Source organism: Palaemon carinicauda, chromosome 5 (assembly GCF_036898095.1).
Source record: "Palaemon carinicauda isolate YSFRI2023 chromosome 5, ASM3689809v2, whole genome shotgun sequence".
Classification (NCBI taxonomy): domain Eukaryota; kingdom Metazoa; phylum Arthropoda; class Malacostraca; order Decapoda; family Palaemonidae; genus Palaemon; species Palaemon carinicauda.
In genome coordinates, this window is record NC_090729.1 from 187,464,487 (window position 1) to 187,487,475 (window position 22,989).

At 35.1% G+C, this 22,989-nt stretch overlaps 2 long non-coding RNA genes across 5 annotated transcripts in view; one reads left to right on the forward strand and one right to left on the reverse strand.

Annotated features, from left to right (window-relative positions):
• The first annotated feature begins 845 nt into the window (after window positions 1-845).
• Window positions 846-11,702, forward strand: LOC137640718 (uncharacterized). The gene is made up of 3 exons (XR_011044459.1): window positions 846-974; window positions 9,211-9,480; window positions 9,947-11,702. It is a non-coding gene; the product is annotated as an uncharacterized lncRNA (long non-coding RNA).
• Window positions 11,703-16,471: 4,769 nt separating this feature from the next.
• Window positions 16,472-22,989, reverse strand: part of LOC137640719 (uncharacterized) — a 31,293-nt gene continuing 24,775 nt past the window's right edge. Inside the window, exons 6-8 of one of the 4 annotated variants that reach the window (XR_011044461.1) lie at window positions 19,747-19,908; window positions 18,770-18,959; window positions 16,472-17,136 (exon numbers count right to left, since the gene is read on the reverse strand). This is a non-coding gene — a long non-coding RNA (uncharacterized lncRNA). Of the gene's footprint in view, window positions 17,137-17,352; window positions 18,960-19,746; window positions 19,909-22,989 lie in introns of those variants that run through there. The other 3 variants (XR_011044463.1, XR_011044460.1, XR_011044462.1) reach the window with 3 other exon arrangements.

Here is a 22,989-nt window from a genome sequence, read left to right on the forward strand (position 1 = left end):
TAACTGATACAACACATGAACATAAGCTACCGGGGGTTTAAGCGATATCATGCAGGGCAGCCGATCGGGACCACGGTCTACCCCCAAAACCAAAGCAAAGTCCTTCAAAAAGAAGGCAACTGTGCTTATCCCATACAAAAAAAAAAAAAAAAAAAAAAAAAAAAAAAAAAAAAAAAAAAAAAAAACTTTTATAGAAGAAGATTCTGTTTTTCCTTGAAACACACCTGTTACGAGTGATATGCCATCATTCACATTGTTTCTATGTCCAATTATCAAAGCACTTTAAACTGTAGGTTAAAAGAGAATGTTTTTATTTTGTTGCCTTTTTTAAAATTTGCTAATATATAGATCATGTAGGTGTATTTAGGTCTCTCTCTCTTTCTCTCTCTCTCTCTCTCTCTCTCTCTCTCTCTCTCTCTCTCTATGATGTAATTTTTACCATGTGTGGATCATAATTTTAACTAATTCAAGAAAAAATATTTTTCAAATATTCATTACAAATATAAAAAGAGCATCATGTTATTAAGTATTATCTTGATTATTCCAGATAACAACCAATCATTAAGTATTACCTTGATTATTCCAGATAAGAACCAATCAACTAATCAATCAATCAATTCATAATTCATACTTTTTTTTTTTTTAATTTTGTATAGTTATTCTGTCCCCCAACAGATGTCACTATTTCTTCAAGTGACGTAATGTTTGTTGGAATGGAAAAGGTATGCTTTGAGATTCCTTGTTTGTCTCAGCCAATCAGGAGCTGTCTTCTCCTTCCACTTTTGAGAAAAATGTAATGGACGCCTGTGATTGGTTCAAAGCTGCCGAGGATCCATGGCTGTAAATGGTAATGGAGAAGTAACCTTAGCTGATCAAATGCTTGTGTCGGGTTTAGTGTGTCTTTGGTCGTGGTTAATAACGGAAGAAGTTTAATACCCGCATTAATGGTGCTTCGGGAACTTCTTGAAGTTCAGGTAAGTGTAGGGTTTTGATGGCGATCCTTATTTTCGCCATTTAATTTATTGGTGATATGACAGTGTAACTAGGACTATTTTACATTTAATACTCAAATTATCTGCCATGTAATTTTCCGAGAATGGATATGAAGTACCACGAACTCTTAATTTAGGGATTTGTGACTATTCAAGAAACTTGTAATAATTGTGTGGTTGGTTAACACTAATGTCAAATTCTCGGACATTAAATGTTTTAGGAATGGTTAGAAATTACCACAAAACTTGGACAAGGTTTTTGTGTGGGTTAATTCAAGAAATTTAAAAAAAGCGTTATTGCAAAGGTTATTTTGAAGTTCTACTTTGTAAGATTATTTCTTAAAGGAAGTAGGCCAAGATTTGCCTGATGTTATTTTGCGCGAGTTTCTACGCTGAAGATTCTAGCGAAGCATTTTAGTCTAATTTAGGAAAATTAAACTTTTAACTCTTAACACTTAACGTGGGTTAACAATTAACGTGGAATACCATGTGATTCTTAGATACTGAAGAATTCATACAACTAACCGATCTTGTAGGTCCTTTAGTTCGTTCCCGTGGGTAAATAGACCTGGAAAACGACCTTTAAACGGAAGTAAATCTCTGCTTGAGACACAATTCCAGTTAATGCATTGAAAGTAGTTCTTGGTGAAGGCAATTTTAAGATAATTCGTATGTAGTCTAGTATTTGAGTGATCAATTTGACATTTTATAATCGTCGTAACACGTGTTATAATTTTAACGATATTGCCTTGCTCAACCCTTTTAGTGTTAGACGATACCAGTTTATTATAAGCAAAAGTAATTGGTTTTTAGCAAAGCTCTTTAACACCATTTTAGGAATGTTAACAGCTCGAAGTTTTTGTTTTTTGCTGTATTGTCCGGCTTGACATGTTTGAAAATTTCTGATAGATAACTTTTCTACAAACTAATGTAGGCTAATCAGTAGTTTCTTTATAATGGTGGGTGTAGGTTATCAGTGTAACTTTTTTTATATATTTGCATTTAAAGTTTATTTAAATATGACGAAGTTTCACATTAGGATTAGTTTATTATTGCTTTTTGATAGTGTTCGCGTTTTCGTAAGATTGTAAGTTAACAGTAGACGTCAATTTTAAAGAGGGTTTTAGTTTGTGCTAGTTTTCAACTTCGTTCTACTTTAGTGTTTGTATATGTTAGCATGTTATATGTCCATTAAATCGGCAATTTTTCGATCGACAAGGTTTTAACGTCAACTCTAGTGATTTAACGTTGGTGTTTTAATGTTACTGTTGGTATCCAGTGTTATCGTAGTTTTAGTGTTTAAGACTGTTCGTCTGTTTTAGCCTTTGTCGGCGTCAATATTTAAATTTGATATTGCGTTTCTTAGTTGACTAAAAATACATTGTCAATATTCTTATTGGCCCTCGGACATAATTTTTACCGTATTTCAGACATCATTTTTACTGTATTTCAGACATCATTTTTACCGTATTTCAGAAATTATTTTTAGCGTATTTCTGACATTATTTTTAGCGTATTTCTGACATTATTTTTAGCGTATTTCTGACATTATTTTTAGCGTATTTCTGACATTATTTTTAGCGTATTTCAGACATTATTTTTAGCGTATTTCAAACATTATTTTTAGCGTATTTCAAACATTATTTTTAGCGTATTTCAGACATTATTTTTAGCGTATTTCTGACATTATTTTTAGCGTATTTCTGACATTATTTTTAGCGTATTTCTGACATTATTTTTAGCGTATTTCTGACATTATTTTTAGCGTATTTCTGACATTATTTTTAGCGTATTTCTGATATTATTTTTAGCGTATTTCTGACATTATTTTTGCCGTATTTCTGACATTATTTTTGCCGTACTTCTGACATTATTTTTAGCGTATTTCTGACATTATTTTTAGCGTATTTCTGACATTATTTTTAGCGTATTTCAGACATTATTTTTAGCCGTATTTCTGACATTATTTTGGCCGTATTTCTGACATTATTTTGGCCGTATTTCTGACATTATTTTGGCCGTATTTCAGACATTATTTTGGCCGTATTTCAGACATTATTTTGGCCGTATTTCAGACATTATTTTGGCCGTACTTCAGACATTTTCTTGCCGTACTTCAGACATTTTTTTCCTTGACTTCAGTCATTATTCCTACTAGACTTTACTTCATTATTACTGGACTTCAGGCATTATTCCTACTAGACTTTTACTTCATTATTACTGGACTTCAGGCATTATTCCTACTAGACTTTTACTTCATTATTACTGGACTTCAGGCATTATTCCTACTAGACTTTATTTCATTATTACCGGACTTCAGGCATTATTCCTACTAGATTTTTACTTCATTATTACTGGACTTCGGGTATTATTCCTACTAGGTTTTTACTTCATTATTACTGGACTTCAGGCATTATTCCTACTAGATTTTTACTTCATTATTACTGGACTTCAGGCATTATTCCTACTAGTTTTACTTCATTATTACCGGACTTCAGGCATTATTCCTATTAGACTTTTACTTCATTTGTACTGGACTTCAGGCATTATTCCTACTAGACTTTTACTTAATTTGTACCGGACTTCTGACATTATTCTTACCGGAGTTCAGGCATTATTCCTACTAGACTTTTACTTCATTATTACTGGACTTCAGGCATTATTCCTACTAGACTTTACTTCATTATCACCGGACTTCAGGCATTATTCCTACTAGACTTTTACTTCATTCGTACTGGACTTCAGATATTATTCTTACCGAGTTCAAGCATTATTCCTACTAGACTTTTTCATTATTACCGGACTTATCATTATTCCTACTAGACTTTACTTCATTATTACTGGACTTCAGGCATTATCCCTACTAGACTTTATTTCATTATCGGACTTCATGCATTATTCCTACTACTAGACTTACTTCATTCGTACTGGACTTGAAACATTATTCTTACCGGACTTCAGGCATTATTCCTACTAGACTATTTCATTATTATCGGACTTCAGACATTATTCCTACTAGACTTTTACTTCATTCCTACCAGACTTCAGACATTATTCTCACAGGGCTTCAGGCATTATTCCTTCTAGACTTTTACTTCATTCGTACCGGACTTCAGACGTTATTCTTACAGGACTTCAGGCATTATTCCAATTGAACTTCATTCTTACCGGATGTCAGACATTATCCTACCGGACGTCTGACTAATATTATTCTTACTGGACTTTAAATTTTAATCTTACTGGACTTTAAATTGTAATCTTACTGGACTTTAAATTTTAATCTTACTGGACTTTAAATTTTATTCATATTGGACTTCAAACTGCACTCTTAACAGTTATTGGAGATTGTCCATAGTAGACTATAAACCTTTCTCATACTGGACTTCAAACCCTTTTCTACGACTTCGGACATTATTCTTAGGAGACTTTACTTCATTCTTACCGGACGTCAGAAGACATACTAGACGTCACTTTAATCCTACCAGATTTCAGACTTTATTCTTACTGAACTTCAGACTTTATTCTTAACGTACTTCAGACTTTATTCTTACTGGACTTCAGACTAATATTATTCTTACCAGACTTTAAACTTTCCTATTGGACTTTAAACTTTCCTATTGGACTTTAAACTTTCCTATTGGACTTTAAACTTTCCTATTGGACTTCAAACTTTGCTATTGGACTTCAAACCTTACTCCTAATGGTAATCAGATACCATCTATACTGGACTTTAAACCTTTTTCATACTGGACTTTAAACCTTTTTCATACTGGGCTTCAAACCTCTTTCTACTTCAGACATTATTCTTAGTGGAAAGGCAATACTCTGTGGAATTCAGGCAATATTCGTAGTGGACTCCAGGCATTATTCATACGGGACTTCAGGCAATACTCTTAGTGGAATTTAGGCAATATTCGTAGAGGACTCCAGGCTTTATTCATACGGGACTTCACGAATATTCTTACTGGACATCAATGTTTTTATTGAACATAAAACTATTCAATGTCAATACCTTTGTTTTAAATGGCAAATTGTTTAACATCAATTTGGATGCTAAAGAAATTTTCCGTTTCATAAATAAATAAACTCACAGAAGGCGAGAATTTAATTTAAGCTACTCTTACTAACGTTTAAGATACTGAACCAAAATATCTAAAAGAATGCCTGAACAGGCGAAAACTAGAAACAAATGTTAACATGACACATGAGTGACAAACATAGGCTTTCTGAACCAAGAAAAAATAGTAAATTTGATGAAAGGGCTTTTAGCTACTGTGCGCCTAGACATTGTAACAAACTGCCAGCTGAAATGAAGGACCTAAAGGGAGCAATTGAATTTATGAAGAAACTAAAAACGATACTTTTCATAAGATCATATGATTTGGAAGATGCTACAATCAAAGAATTGTATAAGTTATAATGAAAAAGTTTCGTTAGATTGGTATGGACCCGCCCAAGTAGTAGTTCACTCGACTTCAGTGGAGGGTTTGATTTTAAACCCAAAACAAGTAAAACAAGTAAGAAAACTATAGGTTTGCCATAGTAAATCTTCGAACTGCTGAGAAATGTTAGGGAATGGTCATTTTCTTGCTGATTTTAAGTCTTTTTAAATAGTTCGCTTTTTTAATGTAATTATATCAGCTCACGTTTTCATGATGGTGTTACTGGTCGTGATTAGTTTCAGAAAGACTGAACATAATCATTTGAATTTAAGTTTAGTTCCTGTATTCGAATATGTTTTGCATATTTTACTTGAATTGGATCTATTATTCGTTAACACAAATGTTGTGTAGGTAACGTTCAGAGGTAGTTTAAGGTTAAAGTTTGGTTTGTTCCAGTTTCATCAGAAAAGATGCTCACCAGAACGTCAGTAGAGGCCTTCATAGTAAAAAGCTTATGGAGAACACGTTACTACTGTAATAGCCAGGAGGCTAGCTTGTGCAGGCATGTTCTCTTAGCAAAATGAGTGAGTTAATTTTTGATTGATAGGTCATCATTGCAGTCCTGCCAAATTTCGCTATACATAAGCATTTTATGGAGCAGATTTGATAATTGATAATTTTAGCTTTTCTGTCGGTCCAAACGTAAAACTTTTGGAGCAATTTGTACCGATGACAAAGTAAAAACTTATTTGCTCATAAATATACATTTAGTTAAGATTATCCTGTTCCGAGGAATTTTCATTCAAAAATCGTGAGTTTTTTTCATACATTTAAAAATGACTCTTGAGTTGCCTCTACTTTTTTACTTTGACAGCTGTTTTTCATGTCCTTTACAGCAGGGGAATCCTACTCTGTAGTATCTCCACTGTTATCTTATGTTGTTCGTTCAGAGTATTCAACATTTCACATCACGTATTGTTCAATTACTGTTAAATCGCCACTGTCTAAGGACTCGTGGAATAAGGTCTTCAGTTTCCTCTTGAAAGCTTTAATATCTTCAATCATTCGGATGTTTCGAGGGAGCATATTGTATAGTCTCTGGGCCGCATATTTAAAGGCTTTAGAGCCTACAGTATTATTATTATTACTTGCTAAGCTACAACCCTAGTTGGAAAAGCAAAATGCTATAAGCCCAGGGGCCCCAAAAGGGAGAATAGCCTAGTGAGGAAAGAAAACAAGGGAAAATATATTTTATGAACAATGACATTTAAATATTTCCTATATAAACTTTTAACTAAACAAGAGGAAGAGAAAAGAGAATGTGCCCGAGTGTATCTAGGTTCCAATATTTTGAAACCATCTATTCTCATGTCACATGATTTCTCAGCTTCGCAGTATAGCAATTCTCTTGGGTATCTTGGATGACCAGTTGTGGTAACTTGGCGATTTATTGTACATATTTTAAACTAAATTCTCTTTAATCGGCAGCCAACGTAGCTCAATTATAGGGGCGAACCTTCCTCTAGGTGGGACACATTGCAGTTTTCTCATACATTTGAAAATGGTTATCTTTGAGTTGCATTTCCTAGAGTGATTCATAATTATATCTCACACTAAAGTCGAACCAACAGGAGTGCGTTGTCGTTTGTTTCTGAGGTCTTAAACCGAGCAATGAGAGCCCAGTGAGTACCCTCGTAAGAAGTTCTATAGTTTGTAGTGTTGCCCCACATGGTCATTTAAGGCTTGGTGTCTAACCTTCATTTGTGGAAGTTATCAAAAGTTTAACCCGCTTTCATTCTTGCTCTGTTTAGGGTTAACCATTCCTTCCTGGTGGGGATTGTTCCGCTGGGAAAGCCTTGTTTGGACTGGGCAGCGCCTCATTGGATCTCTCTCTCTCTCTCTCTCTCTCTCTCTCTCTCTCTCTCTCTCTCTCTCTCTCTCTGTCTCGATTTAAACTATGCAATGACATAAATGAAGTGAATTCTAAACGTGGCTCCCTTTTATGAAAACTAGTCTTCAGTTATGGTGTCCAAATAAATGGAACCTTAATGTTGGTTTATTTTTTTATACCCATCTTAAGTAGCGTTGATGGCAGTTTGAAAAAAAATATTCCAGAGTTTGGGATCCAAATAAGTGCCCTTGGTGGCAGTTAAATTACTATATCAGAAGTATGATCTTGATGGTAGTGTTGATTAAAATTTAGTTATCACTTTTACCCATGTGTGTGGAATGAATGACAGCTTCATTACTATTGAATCCAAACGTGACCTTAATGGAAAACCTTGTACAAATAAGTTAATTGCTATATCAAAATGAGGCTTTAACTGGAAACTTTACTAGATTCCTTATAGATCTGTGTAATGGCCTGTTTCTCCCCAACCCCCGTCCGAAATTTCCCCCGGGGGTAATATGGCCCAGGATATATATCCCCCGGGAACTGTCCCAGGATAATCCCCCCTCTGGGCCAAGATTCCCCTTTAGCTTGGTGGAGGTAACCATTGTTTCGGACGGGGCGAAAAACATAAGTGGGTCATAAGTCATTAATTTCTTTAATTTTAACGTTTTTATAGTGCGCAGTTCAACATTACCTCTTGGCAGTACAAGTTTGTTACCCTTGGGAAGGGGGTCCGGGGGCTTTCCCCCTGGCTAGGGGTTGTTACCTGGGAAGGGGTCTAGGGGCTTGGCCCCGGCTAGAGTTGTGACTTGGGGACTTTTAGGTTAGGTGGGTTTGTTAGGTTCTGTTACCCTTTTGTACCTTTTTATAGTGTAAAGGGTATATGGAAAAATGCTTTAAAATACACATGTTATTATAGTAGCATTGCTAATGTTAGCAATGGCATCGTAACGTTGGTAACGTTGCGTAACATTGTATACATATATATTCCTAATATTTTGTCAAACTTACCGTTGATTATTTAATTCATCAAAATAGTTTCTCTGTAAGGGAGGGTGGGGGGAGGGAGAAAAGGCCTAGGGGGGGGGGGGGGCGAGGGAAATATCTTAGGGCTGAAATTCCCCCTGGGGGAATAACAACCCGGGCTGCATTTCCCGGGGATATCAATCCTAGCCTAATTTTCCCGGGGGGAAATTTCAGTCGATGGGGCGGGGGGTGGGGAATTTCCTGCTACACCGGGTCATTTGCAAAATATACAAAGTTTGCAAATAGTTAATTGCTATATCAGAATGTTTTAACTGGCTACTACTAGATTCCTTATAGATCCTTATAGATCCTGGTCATTTGCAAAATATATAAAGTTTACAAAGGTATATCTTGGGGTTTATATTCCACATTGGTCTGGATTTTCCGCCATTTGATCTGTGCTCATAAAGATGTAGAAAATCTTTCTTTTCGTCCCTGAATATGCATCCCCATAGCCAAGGTCACTGGTTAATAAAAAAAACTCTGGTATTTTGTCCATGATATTTTTCCAAATAAAGTATTACTGTAATGTGGAAATTGTCATGGGGTCGAATTGATTCATCTATAATCTCCTACGCTTATTGACGCAAAGGGCCTCGGTTAGATTTAGTAATTTTTATCTTTGAGCTTTCAAATATTTCTCCATTCATAATCTCCTACCTCACGCTCCATAGTCCTCTGCCATGTAGCCCTGGGTATTCGAATTCTTCTAGTCCCCTGTGGAGCCCAGTGAAAGTTGGGTGAACGAATCTCTCGGAGTGCGAAGAGCATGCCCTAACAATCTCCATCTAGCCATCACCATGATCTCATCCACATATGGCACTCGTGTAATCTTTCATTTCTAATCCTATCCTGCCATTTAACTGTATTCTTAATGTTGGAATATTTTTATCTGACTAATGTTTTTTCTTTTCAGAAAGGATTCTGGAATCATCACGAAGTCCTAATGTTAAAGCTGTTGGACAGCAAGATGGAAGAAATTAAGCAGGATTGGGGGTCAATTGGAACCTTGTGGGACATTAGATACTGAAAGGCCACATCCGTAATGTGTACAGTGCATGACGGGAGGTACACTGACTGTACTGTATCCCACGGCAGTTTTGTTTGAAACTGGTACTTGAAACTTTTAGGCAAAAGTTTCTTCAGGAGAGTTAAATGTTGAACAGTCAGTGCCTTCAGCTTTTATGTAAGTGCCATATGAATTTAAATGTATTTAATATTTTTTTTCTATCAGTTTTGTTTAACGGAACCTTAATAGAAAGCTTAGTTATTTACAGTCTTATCGTTTTAACCAAAAAAAAAAAAAAATAAAAAATAAAAAAAAAATAAATAAAAAAAATAGTAAATCAGGTTAACTTTGGTTTGTAAATAAATGCTGGACTCATATTTTTTTAGTAGCAGAAATTTAGTCAAAAGCACAAGTCTTTGTATCACAATAATCAACGTATACTATTTCATACACAAAGAAATCTTATTAAAATGGCCTGAAATATCCTATTGGTGAAATATAATGAAAACTTGTAAAAATGGAATACCATAGCTTTTTAAAATGGCCAGCTTTTAAGCTTTAATCCTTGGAATAGGTATCTAGTGCATAATGCATATGGCTTTAAGCATTTGGATGAAAATCTAATTCTAACTACTTTTTCTAGGAACGATGATGCATAGTATTTTGAAAAGATCCGAACAGAAATGAAGGTCAGTCTCTTATTGATTGGTTGAGGTAGAAGACGAAGTAATAGAACGTCTGTCTATCTTGGATGTTTGGACAGGTGCGTCCGGCTATACAAGCAGAGGACTGGCCATACTGTTTGTCCCACTGGACTGGCGCTCCTGTCCTGTGAAAAATGCCACCACATCATACGGAATTGCCTGCTAATTTCAAGAGTACTACGTGGTTGAGGTTTTTGGTACTAGGGTACCAAATTTGGTAAATTGTGGTATGAAGTACAATTGGTAAAACTAATCTTGAAAATGGTAAACTTTGGTAATTTTCTTTCTTTTCACTTTATATGAATGTGAAATATGACTTGAAATATGAAAGAACGTGTCGCCCCCTATTGTTGTTATTGCATAAATGTACTAGCTTCTTGGAATCATTATAGGGCTACCTTTTACGTTTATCCTTCTTAATCAGTTAAAGATATCTCTTTGGGGCTTATACCTCTTGTGCCCATTGAGTTCCTAGAGATGTAGAAAGTACAGTAGAGAACAAAACTGGTAGCACCAAGATGAATTTGAGGTTTTTAGCCCAGGCAGGTAAAAGATGCTTTAAATTATTCTAATTGGTTACTATGGAAGAATTTGACCCAAATCAACTCTAGGATGAAGTGCTAGTTTCCTTACTTGAAAAAAGATCTAACCTTTAGATTAGTATTCAGTCCCATCTTAGGATTTGTTGGTAGTTTCATATTGAAGAATTAATTTTAGAAGCTAAATGACAGTGAAGTTCTTGTACAGGGTAGTGTTCTCCTGTTGTATAGGACCAGAAAAGCAGCTTAAGTAATTTTTTAGCTTTTGTAAAATCTAAATACTTGGTCAAAGTAAATTTTAGCTTTAGTAAAATCTAAATACTTGGTCAAAGTAAATTTTAGCTTTAGTAAAATCTAAATACTTGGTCAAAGCAATTTTTAGCTTTTGTAATATCTAAATACTTGGTCAAAGTAATTTTTAGCTTTTGTAAAATCTAAATACTTGGTCAAAGTAATTTTTAGCTTTTGTAAAATCTAAATACTTGGTCAATCTAAATACTTGGTCAAAGTAATTTTTAGCTTTCGTAAAATCTAAATACTTGGTCAAAGTAATTTTCAGCTTTAGTAAAATCTAAATACTTGGTCAAAGTAATTTTCAGCTTTAGTAAAATCTAAATACTTGGTCAAACTGGTTTAATGTCAATCTTTTAAAATCTGTTTATGGGGTTGTAGGAATAGCTAAACTATTAACCGTTTAATGTTAGTTTTTATAAATTTAAAGGACTGGATGCCTGCTTTAGTGAGTTTCAAGTTAAAGGTAGAATAGCGTTTGGTTAGTGTCTTGGTAATTATGGTTTTGTAGAACTTCTATGCTGGTTGTATAAATTGTACGGCGAACCATCAGGACACAGTTGTACCCATGGTTTGTGAAATTTATTTGCTGGTTGTATAAATTGTACGGTGAACCAACAGGAACCTCCAGTGTCAGACTATATTTTGGAGGGGTCAAGATTATCATAAATCCGAATAGAAATTCTAGATGTGAATTGGTTTATGGTTTTCAAAGCTTTATGAAGTTCCGAGACAGTTTTAACTTTATGCTTCGGTTCTCTGCAATGCCTATTTACCTTTTTCAAATATGCTTTAATGATTAAGAAATGTAATTAAAAATTGTCAGAATTTCCAAGTATTAAATTTCATTAAAATCTCTCCTGTTTGATAGCATTTTACTAATTCCAAAGAAACCCCAAAAATGTGCAATACTCTACCTTTTTTTCTTGGTAGAAATTGATAATTTTAAGAATAGTTTATATTGCAGAATATATCATATTCAATGACAATTTTATTTTATTCCACTGAGGAATGAACCAATTGAATGACACTTAAATGAGTATTTATAATGCAGAATTTGTCATTTATGACAATTTTGTTAATGGAAAGAAGCATTTGAGCGACAGTTGAATAGGTAAATTTTTTTACCATCAATTCTTATGCTGTCTGGAGACTGAGCGAAATCCTGGACCTGTGCGTCCTTAAACTTCGTCAGTGTCGTCTACTGTATTGCAATATTCGTGGTTTTAGGCAAATATTAGACCATTCAGTTGCGTCCAGACAGTATATTCTTTTGTGCTCGAACTTGGTTTCTTATGAGTTGCTCATCTGAGCTCCTTATATCTGGTTTTAAGAAGCCAATAATTTTGAAACTTGCTGCCATTTCAGGACAAAGGAATGGCGGTGTATATTAGGACTGAGTACCCTGCTTCTCATCAGTTATGCCATGAATGTGTCATGAGATTCGGGTAATAAAGGTTGGTGGCAGGTATAACTTTTTCTGATCTACCGGAATAACGACAGGATTATTTTACCTTCGAATGGCTTCTTGCCATTATGGTTAGGATACGAGATGATAGAAATGCCTCTTGTCTTTGTTGGTGATTTCAATGTTCACCATAGGGAGTGGTTAAATTCTGTTTATCCTACTGATGGATACGGCTTTGGATATTTCCTCTGAATCAAGTTGCGAGCAAATCCTAAGTAAAGCTACTCACAGGTCTGGTAACTGCCTGGGCCTCGTATACACTGTCCTGGCATTATAAAAAGTAAGGTTGGTTCTCCAGTTGGGACTTCTGATCATTTCTATTTCATTAGTAATGAAGACTGAGTAGCCTGTCCCTGATGTATCATACTCGTGTAAGATTTATATGAATCTCATGCAGACTGGAATGGCATTTTGAGTGATCTTTTGGGGTTGGTCACAATTGTATATTAGTGTTGAGCCTGTTGTTCCCTTGAATGAAAATCTAGTCTAATATTATTGATAGGCGTATCCCTTCTAGTATGCAAAGAAAGTTTAAGACATACCATGGTTTAATGAAAATTGCAGACGTGTTTATTTGTAGAAGCAAGAAGCCTATCATCTTTGGAAGGGTAACAGATCAGATTTGACTTAGAATAACTATACTGAGCTTGAATATTTTTCTCACTTTATGCTTTAACTGAAAGAAATACAATTTAACCATAAACCCTTTCTGGTACAACCCAGGAACATGACTGGTGGAATACCCTTAAATCTGTACTCATTGGTGTTGATGCAACAGTTCCTCCTTTACTTAACCTCACTCATTGTCCAAAGCTAAAAGCAACCCTTTTGGCTGATGTTTGACAGTAATCAGTAATAAGGAACTTTATTTTTCGCCTTTCTGCTTCCTGAGGCTAACCTAACTAGTTAGCTTTCGATCTTATGAAATTGAAGCTCTTTTGATGAACCTTGATGCGTTGTGGAGGCGTAGACCTGAATAGTACTTTTCCTTTTCGTTTTTTTTTCTTACCCCAGATTTCTTAGCTCCAAAGTTATTTTGGGCAAAGTTAGTAAGAAAAGGAGTTTTTAACACTTATTGGAGAACTTGAAATGTTACACCATTATATAAATGTTTGTGGTAGCTCAAGTCCAGCTGATTACCACCCTATTTCCATAACTTCCAATATTATCTATAGTTTTTGAACGTATTTGGCAAAATGTCTTAATAGGTTTGCTGTTGAAGGTAATAATTTGTAACCTAGTTTTTAATTTGGTTTTCGCAGTCCTTGGAGCATGTGATGCCCTTTTTACAAAATCCAATGCTATACAGAAATCCTTAGATTGTGGTCAGGAAGTTTGTATGATTGGCTTTGATTTTAGTGCTGCCTTTGACTGTTAATCATGAGGCCATTTTTTTGCAAAATAAAAGCTGGGAGTGGTTGGGTAGTTTCTTAGCATCGTTATCGAGGTTTTAAACAGATTGCAAATTGGTGGTTGTTGATGGGAACCATAGGGAGTATAGGAATGATACATCTGGTGTTCTTCAGGGTAGTGTTCTTGGCCCATTAATTTTCATACTATATACACACGACTTGTAGGGCATAGAAAAAAAGCTTGTTGCATATGCAGGTGATGCTACTCAGGGTCAATTCCATCTCCTGCTTGTAGAAATGAGGTTGCTGAATCCTAACTGAAATTTGTGTACGTTATGAATAGTGTACGTTATGAATTATGGGGCATGAAGTTGAAGCCTGACAAAACTCGAAGTATGATTGTAAGTAGGTCAAGAGCAGTGGCTCCTCAACATCCGGATCTCGGCATTGATAATGCTTTATACTTTGCATTACTTTAAAAATTTTAGATGTGGTTCTCGATAGCAAATCTATTTTTGAGAAACTCATGGTGTCTCCAATTGAACAAAATGAATTTACATGTCGAGAAGTACTTTTGGTGACCAAAATATTCTGAAGTGTTGATTTATTTAATTTCACCATGTTTTGAGTATTTTTCTCCTTGTCTTCAGCTGCCGATTCTCTTCTTAATTTGTTGGACAGGAACTTAATTTTTTTTTTTTATTCCTGATCTAATATCAATCTCTAGCACAGTAGTTTCATTACCTTATTAAGCATGTTGCATACGATTTTTATAATTTTGACCATCCTTTAATTTCAGATCTTCCCAGACAGTTCCATCCTGTTCACAATACTTAGGCATGCAATTAATTCTAATAGTCAGGCCTTCTCCATCATGAGGCTCAATCCTACACGGTGTTCTGGAAGTTTTATTCCAGCTGTGACCAAGTTAAGGAATGATCTACCTAATTGGGTAGTAGGAAGTTGAAGCTAATGTTTGTTCAACAGGATGACATATGTCTAAAAGTTAGTGTGGATGTGAATTTTTTTAATGTTAATGTTTTTAAAATACGTATTGTTTAAAATGCAAAATTTAGCATATGTAATGTAAATTTTTAAAATTTTCACTGAGGAAAGAAACAACTGACTAATTTATTTCAAATGGCTTATGTATATTCATTAGCTATGGCTATTTTTTAACTTAACTGAGGAAAGAACCAATTGAATAATTGCCCAAAATGTGTTTTATTGCTGTGCAGATGGGAAATTATTTATATAAAGATAATTCGTTGTCTGAGCATAACACACTGCTAAAAATTTGGTTTTTCAACAGGTAGAAGAAACTATTGCTGAATTAGATGGGAGAGAAGGTTGAATGGATTGTGTGCGACGCCCACTGAAGACTTGAAGGAAAATCAACTTTCCAAGGCAAGTTCTTATTTGTTAAAAGGTCAAGATTTAGCATAGAAGTAAAGATTAAGGAATTATAAAGCATAATTATTTAGGTATTGATAATGTTCCAATGTGAGATTGTGCATTTCAGTATTAAGATCTAGTTGTGTCATTTCAGAATTAAGGTAATCTAATTAGTTTTGGAAGTAAAGACTTATTTTCTACTAGGTTGGTTCTTACACGTCATGTTTACCTTAAAAATTTAATTAAAGTTTTTTTTTTACAAATCTAGCTTCTATTTGGAAAAAAATATAGCCAACAATTGTTCGACTGATTGGTCAATATCTTTATAATATGCGTTAACTTTTACTTTAACTTGAGAACTGTCTTGTAGAGAAAATTATAATTTTAGGTAAAATTAAGGAAATGCTTTTTGAGTAAAAGTAAATAAATTTTACAGGAATGCGTTGTCAGGTAATTCATTTCGCTAGTATTGCCCTCATTTGATGGTAACTATTAAGTAAATGATATAAATTAAAGATTCTTTTATTACTATTTTTTACCCAATTAAGTTCTAAATTTTGATTTTTAGTCATGATTTCTTTAAGTAAATATCCCTGTTCTTAAGTTAATGATAATTTTCAAACTACTGATAATTGAAAAAGAAATTTAATTTATAATCCTAACTAGCATCCGTGATTATCAGATTTGTTACCTTAATAATGTACATGATGAATATTTGAATGCACCTTCACTATAGTTTGAAAATAAAAAATTAATATTAATTAGCTGATGAATATTAAAGATAACCCAGTCCTAATAAAAATGTTTTATAATTGCAGATGAAACGGTATGGACAAGATTTATGACGATCGCAAGTGTAGAATGGTGGCTACCCAATGTTTTATACATAGGACCATCATCCTTTTAACCGGCCCGGCTCCCTGCTCACCAAGTGGCCTGAGGTGACTTTTTATACCTATAGACTTTATGGCTACTTTTGATTTGGGAGGAGACCAAGAACGAAAGAGAAGAAACGGAGGGAGATGGAAGCTGAAGAAGTCGGCAACGAAGAAGAGAGCAAACGAAGAAATGGAACTTTAGAAAACTGAGATTGATCCGAAAGAGAGTTATTGCTGAAGAAATTGGAAGAGAACGAGAAATAAAAAACAATAAGTAGTTATTGAGTAAGAGCAGAGAAGAAAGAAATTATGTATCAAGGAGGGAGAGAATTGAAAATTGTGTAAAAAAAGCAGTTATAAATAAATATAATGTTTAAATAATAGAGCAAGTTTATTTATCCCTATATTATGTATAATGTATATTTACACCAGAATTTTTTTTTTGTCATGACAAGTGTCTGCTTGAAACACCCTATCACATCTAGTGTTCTGTGTTTCTTCTTAGAACCCATATCTTCTTGAACTATTCTCCAGTCACGTTCTTCACCTATTTGCTGCATCTCAGTCATATTCCTACTCTCTAGGGATGGTCCGCTGTCATTTTCCTTCCTATCTCCTTTGGCTTGTCCAGTCATATTTTCTCTCTGGGGGTCATAATTTCCTTCCTCGCTCTGGCTGGTGCGCAGTTATTTTCCTCCCTCTCTCTTGGGCTGGTCCACAGTCATGTTTTCCTCCCCCTCTCTTGAGCTGGTTCAGTCACATTTTCCTCCCTCTCTCCTAGGCTAGTTCAGTCACATTTTCCTCCCTCTCTCCTGGGCTGGTTGTCACATTTTCCTCCCTCTCTTGGGCTGGTCCATAGTCTTGATTTCTCCCTCTCTCTTGGGCTAGTCCACAGTCTTGTTTTCCGCCCTCTCTTGGGCTGATCCAGAGTCAAGTTTCCCGCCCTCTCTCAGGGGCTGGTCCAGTTATATTTTCCTCCCTCTCTCAGGGGCTGGTCCAGTTATATTTTCCTCCCTCTCTCAGGGGCTGGTCCAGTTATATTTTCCTCCCTCTCTCCGGGGCTGGTCCAGTTATATTTCCTCCCTCTCTCCGGGGCTGGTCCAGTCATATTTTCCTCCCTCTCTCTTAGGCTGGTCCGCAGTCATTCCCCCTCTTGGATTTATCCTTTTGTTTAGTTCAAGTTATCTTCCCTTACTAACTTACTGTCTGAAATTTAGAAAATTATGTTAATTCAACTAGTCACCAAAGTTTTGAAGTAAATGGGTAATAATTCTAAACCCTTATAGTAATAAATTTTATACCTAGAATCATAAAAAGTGTAATGCAAGGAGTAAGGTTTAGTATGTAAATTGCTTAAAAGATTATGATTTTATATATTGCAATGGTTTCCAATATGATTTTCTCAAAACAACATTGAATCTTTTAACGTAAACAAATCTGACTTTGTATAACGTCTTTGAATTCAGTAATTTACCATTTCTCAATTTAACTTTTTTTAATTCTTAGATAACTGCTTTTAAGTTGGTTAACTATACATTTTACCTGGAATTGAGTTGCCGTGAATTTGATTCGTTTATCAACTGGCTTACGTTAGAACCTAGTTTTATTAAGACTTTTACATAAACTCTACCATTAACTTCACTTCCCTGCCTATGGTCACCAAATTTCCTGATTATTATAATATTGAAAAATTAACATTCTTCCCCATTATGTTTACTTCCCTGCCTTTTTATATAAACATGGTCACCAAATATCCTAAAAGTTATATTCAACAATAATACTCTCCCATTAAGATTACTTCCCTGGCTTTTTTTTATAAACATGGTCACCAAAGTTCCGATATTCAACAACTAAAAATACTCTCTCCCATTAAGTTTACTCCCTGCCTTTTTATATAAACATGGTCACCAAAGCTCCTAATAGCTATAATGTTCAAAAACTAATAATAAACTCTCCCATTAAGTTTACTTTATTGCCTTTTTATATAAACATGGTTGCCAAAGTTTCTAATAGTTGTAATGTTCAACAACTAATAATAAGCTCTCCCATTAACTTTACTTCTCTGCCTTTTTATATAAACATGGTCACTAAAGTTAATTATAAACATGGTCACTAAAGTTAGTTATAATATTCGACAACTAATAATAGTTTACCTTATACGTTAGTTTCCCCTTTATTATCTAGTTTGGGTCATTCATATCTCTCCCTCTTCATTTGCAAAAAGTAAAATAGATACGTCTACCTGCCGGAAATTTAGTTTGTAGTAGTCCTCTAACTCAAATTTCTTTCATATAAACCAATATACCATCTGTACATCAATAAAATGGCACTATTTTACTAGTAATTATTTAGTAGATTCTTGCTTCGAGTTGTAAAAATTACAAAATTATATCTGTGAAATTCTGTATTACAAACAATCCACTTTCTCTTAGTATTACGAAAATTATTGAATACCAATTTTTAGTTTTGAAATTATAACGGCATATGAAACGGAGATTTTGACCAAAATTAATATATTAAATCTTGTTTTAATTACACTGCTGTGTGATTAAGTCCCACTCTTAAGTATTCAAAAATGAGATTGCAAAGTTAGATTGCAAAGTTAGATTGCAAAGTTACCACATTGCAAAAATACAAAATGGTCTTAGTTTAATAACAAAATTACAATACCTACACAACTACAATGTGACAGATTTCAATATGGATTGGATCCTAATCAAAAGGTCTGATCTTAATAATGAAAATGAACCTAAAGCGAGTTTCATCCTAAATTTACTTTGCAGCAATTATTTCATAGTAAATAAGTCAACATTTAAGCAGCTTTTCACATTTTACTCGCCTTGAATATAATAGAATTCCAAATTCATTTGATTGCTATCTGGTTGGTTCTCGGCAGTATTATATACATCTCAACTTATCAGGATCTCAAGCTAGAGGACGTCAGATTCCTTTAGCCACTACCTCCTCCAGTTAAGACAAATGAATGTTCCCTTCCTTTCTCCTTGCTTGTCAAAATGCTCATCTTCCTCCTGGAAAAATTAGGTATAATTAGATTATTTTCGTCCATATGGTTAAAACCATGTTCACTATGCATTGGATAAGCAACCTTCCATAATATTAACCCTCAAAATTTCAGCTGATAAGCTCGTTCCTTCCATTTTATCAATTTTTGTTTTATATTTTATCAAAATCTTCATTATTTTAACCATAAAAGATTCAAGCTGATCGTTTTAATAACATTCATTCTATTTTACCAATTCTTTTTATTGAGTTTTATAAAAACAGTTTCCTTTATTTTACCAAAATTTCCTTTATTTTACAAAAAGTTTTCTTTATTTCACCAAAAAACTGTTGCCTTTATCTCACCAAAAAAACTGTTCCCTTAATTTCACCAAAAAACTATTGCCTTTATTTCACCAAAAAAAACTAAAGCCTTTATTTCACCAAAAAGTTTTTATTCTATTTAATAAGATTTCTTTGTATCTGGGCATGCATTGGTAAAAATTTATTATTGTATAACAAATACTCTTACTAATTGCCCAAAATTTTTGCTAAAAAATAAATTCAGAGACTAGCATTAATTTACAAAAGTTATGTAATTTAATCTGTGATTTACTATTGTATATCAAATGAAATGAAAAATAAACTCTTAAAGTTCCGTTAAACACAAATAAGGAAAACAAATATTGGATACACTAAATTCATATAGCATTTGTTAAAAGCTGAAAGCACTTATGCATTTCTCAATATGTAACTCAAAAAGGAACTATTGTCTAAATGAGCAAATCAACTTCATGCTAAACTCTGTAGTAGTACCGTCAGTGTACTTCTAATGGAGCACTGTAGGCATTAAGCGTCTTCTCAGTGTCTTTTCGGCCCCACAAAGCTTCTGCATATCCTCTGTTCCTGCTTGCTTTCTTCCATCTTGCTGTCCAACATCTTCAACATTATTTAGATGCAAGGTTTCAGAAGTCCATACTGAAAAAAATAGTCTTATTGTAGAGATTCAATGGCACTTAAAATATTTCAAGATTCAATCTTATGACAACCATTTTTCTTTTACCCTAATAGTTTGAGAAAACATGACAAGACAGAAAAAAAAACAATTAAAAAGTAATTTATTTTTCCTAACTATAGAAATCGGTCCTTTAATATTAGTATGATTACAGAGAACTGGAAAATCTCCTGGTAAAATTTATAAAGTGACGGTAATGACTAGCTGGTAACCGGGGAAACCCCACTGGTAAGCCATTTAGACCTTCACCTAGGACTTGCGGGGTGGACAAGGGGTGGGGGTGGACTATAACTGAGGAATCAGTAGTATATTGTTAGGAAATATGAAAATTACTTCCAGAAATTTAATTTTCTCTACACAGGTACAAACTCTTCTTTAAGAGAGACAAACTCTTCTTTAAGAGACTTTTCATTAAAATAAGAAATCCCTATAACCAAAGAATCTGGTTTAAAATTCCAGGATGTCTCAGAACTCAGACCTGAGGAGTAGCTAGTATTCTCCAATTTATTCAATAAAACCTCGAGTTTCAGGAGATAGGCTATGTTGCTGTCATCTGACAAGCGGTCATAGAAGAACCAATCTCCTCCAAGAATGTGGTGTAATGCAAGGTTCTAAGTAAAATGATGGGTTTACATGACTACGCAGTATTGTACACCCTAACCTTCATCACAAGGATGGAGGAATGAATACTACTAAGGTTACAATAGAATAGTTACTCTGATAGCTTATCTGCATTAAAATACGTTTCATCGACCTAACAGACTGTGTTGCACCTCAAGAAAGGGGTTAGAGTAAAAAAGGCCATCCTAGACTGATGTCACAACAGTTATCTTAGAAGCTCTTAGTCCTGTGATGGACCTAGGTTCACTACACCACCTACTGAGGAACTACCACAGGTCTTAAGAATGAGACTTGTGGGTGAATTTCCATAGAAAGTTGGCTTTGAAGGTTGCCAGATTCCTCCAGGCTCGTACCTTTAGGGCTTGACCCACTGAGAAGCACATCACACCAACTACTCTGACCTCATGAGGTGAATCTTTTTCCAGCTTGCATGAAGTCTAGGTTTGCACTTATGGTTTCATTAGGCTACAAAGGGGGTTCCGGGAGATTTTCTAGATTCTACTTGCACTGACGAAAAGGTATGCATCAGTGGTCTGAAAAGCTAGCTCATCATGCGGTAGCATCTCTGTACCTTTCATTGCACTAAAGTGACTCAGGATTGTCAGTGGCTTCCCTAAGGGAGGAAAGAGAGATTTGAATCTGTCATTTAAAGATGGGTTTTGGCTCTTGCTATGAATTCTGAAATGAATGAAGACTTTCCTTCAACCTTCTGAATGACTAAAGAGATACTACAAATCATGTAGTTTGCTTACTCATTTGCCATACTATATATTTTTATGATTTTACCCTTGTGATTTTATCAAAATACACGATATTCACCAAATATTAATCTACATACCATGGTAGAGCCAAATGATAGAGGGATAAACTTGAAGTGAATTATGAATGTTTCTACGAAAAGTTACATTATGTTCCTATGTGCATAGAATGTTATAAAATGCTCATTATTTTGATAAAGTGTTGCTCTGTTGATTATTATCAATATAAGTCCTTCATTCTTTAATATTTGATTGACCATTTTTCATTTAATTTCAGGTAACATTTTGAGAATTTATTACCTAAACTAGCCTCAAACGTTATCTTTTTATATATCACTGAAAAGAACTCGTTAATATGAACATTTTGAGAGATGAATTATCCTTTATGTTATATTCAAGGGGGATATGGGCATCTTTATTTCAGGTACTCAGTTTACGGTCAAAATTATCGCCCGATTTGGTAAAATTAGACCTAAATTTCCCACAATGTCAGGTTTCATGAAGCCCACCCTGACTTTTGACATTTAAGGTATCTGCTATAAAACCAAGTTGGGTTAATTAGAGTACATCTCGTGCAAACGGGAACCCACCCAGGCCATGGACATAGTATTTCAGTAACGCTGGCACGTGGGGTAGAAATAAAAGGAGCTGACATTGTTACGTTACAAAAGCTTAAGTGTATTTTGAAAGTCCTCTAAAACCTCTATGTGGAGTCTAAAAATTTATTGTTAAAATGAAAGGTTTGTGTGAATTTACTTATTTTATCTAGTAATGTAAAGTTAATAAGTCTGTTCTAACAAAACAATCTCGAGCACATTGTCTTATGCCAATCAATTTGCTCTTCAAAACTAAAGATTAATACAACTAGAAGCGGGACTCCAGTCCAGCTAAAGTCGAGTCTGCTTGCAGTCCAGCTAAAGTCGAGTCTGCTTGCAGTCCAGCTAAAGTCGAGTCTGCTTGCAGTCCAGCTAAAGTCGAGTCTGCTTGCAGTCCAGCTAAAGTCGAGTCTGCCTGCAGTCCAGCTAAAGTCGAGTCTGCCTGCAGTCCAGCTAAAGTCGAGTCTGCCTGCAGTCCAGCTAAAGTCGAGTCTGCCTGCAGTCCAGCTAAAGTCGAGTCTGCCTGCAGTCCAGCTAAAGTCGAGTCTGCCTGCAGTCCAGCTAAAGTCGAGTCTGCCTGCAGTCCAGCTAAAGTCGAGTCTGCCTGCAGTCCAGCTAAAGTCGAGTCTGCCTGCAGTCCAGCTAAAGTCGAGTCTGCCTGCAGTCCAGCTAAAGTCGAGTCTGCCTGCAGTCCAGCTAAAGTCGAGTCTGCCTGCAGTCCAGCTAAAGTCGAGTCTGCCTGCAGTCCAGCTAAAGTCGAGTCTGCCTGCAGTCCAGCTAAAGTCGAGTCTGCCTGCAGTCCAGCTAAAGTCGAGTCTGCCTGCAGTCCAGCTAAAGTCGAGTCTGCCTGCAGTCCAGCTAAAGTCGAGTCTGCTTGCAGTCCAGCTAAAGTGGAGTCTGCTTGCAGTCCAGCTAAAGTGGAGTCTGCTTGCAGTCCAGCTAAAGTGGAGTCTGCTTGCAGTCCAGCTAAAGTGGAGTCTGCTTGCAGTCCAGCTAAAGTGGAGTCTGCTTGCAGTCCAGCTAAAGTGGAGTCTATGGTCCAGCAGTCGAGTCTATGGTCCAGCTAAAG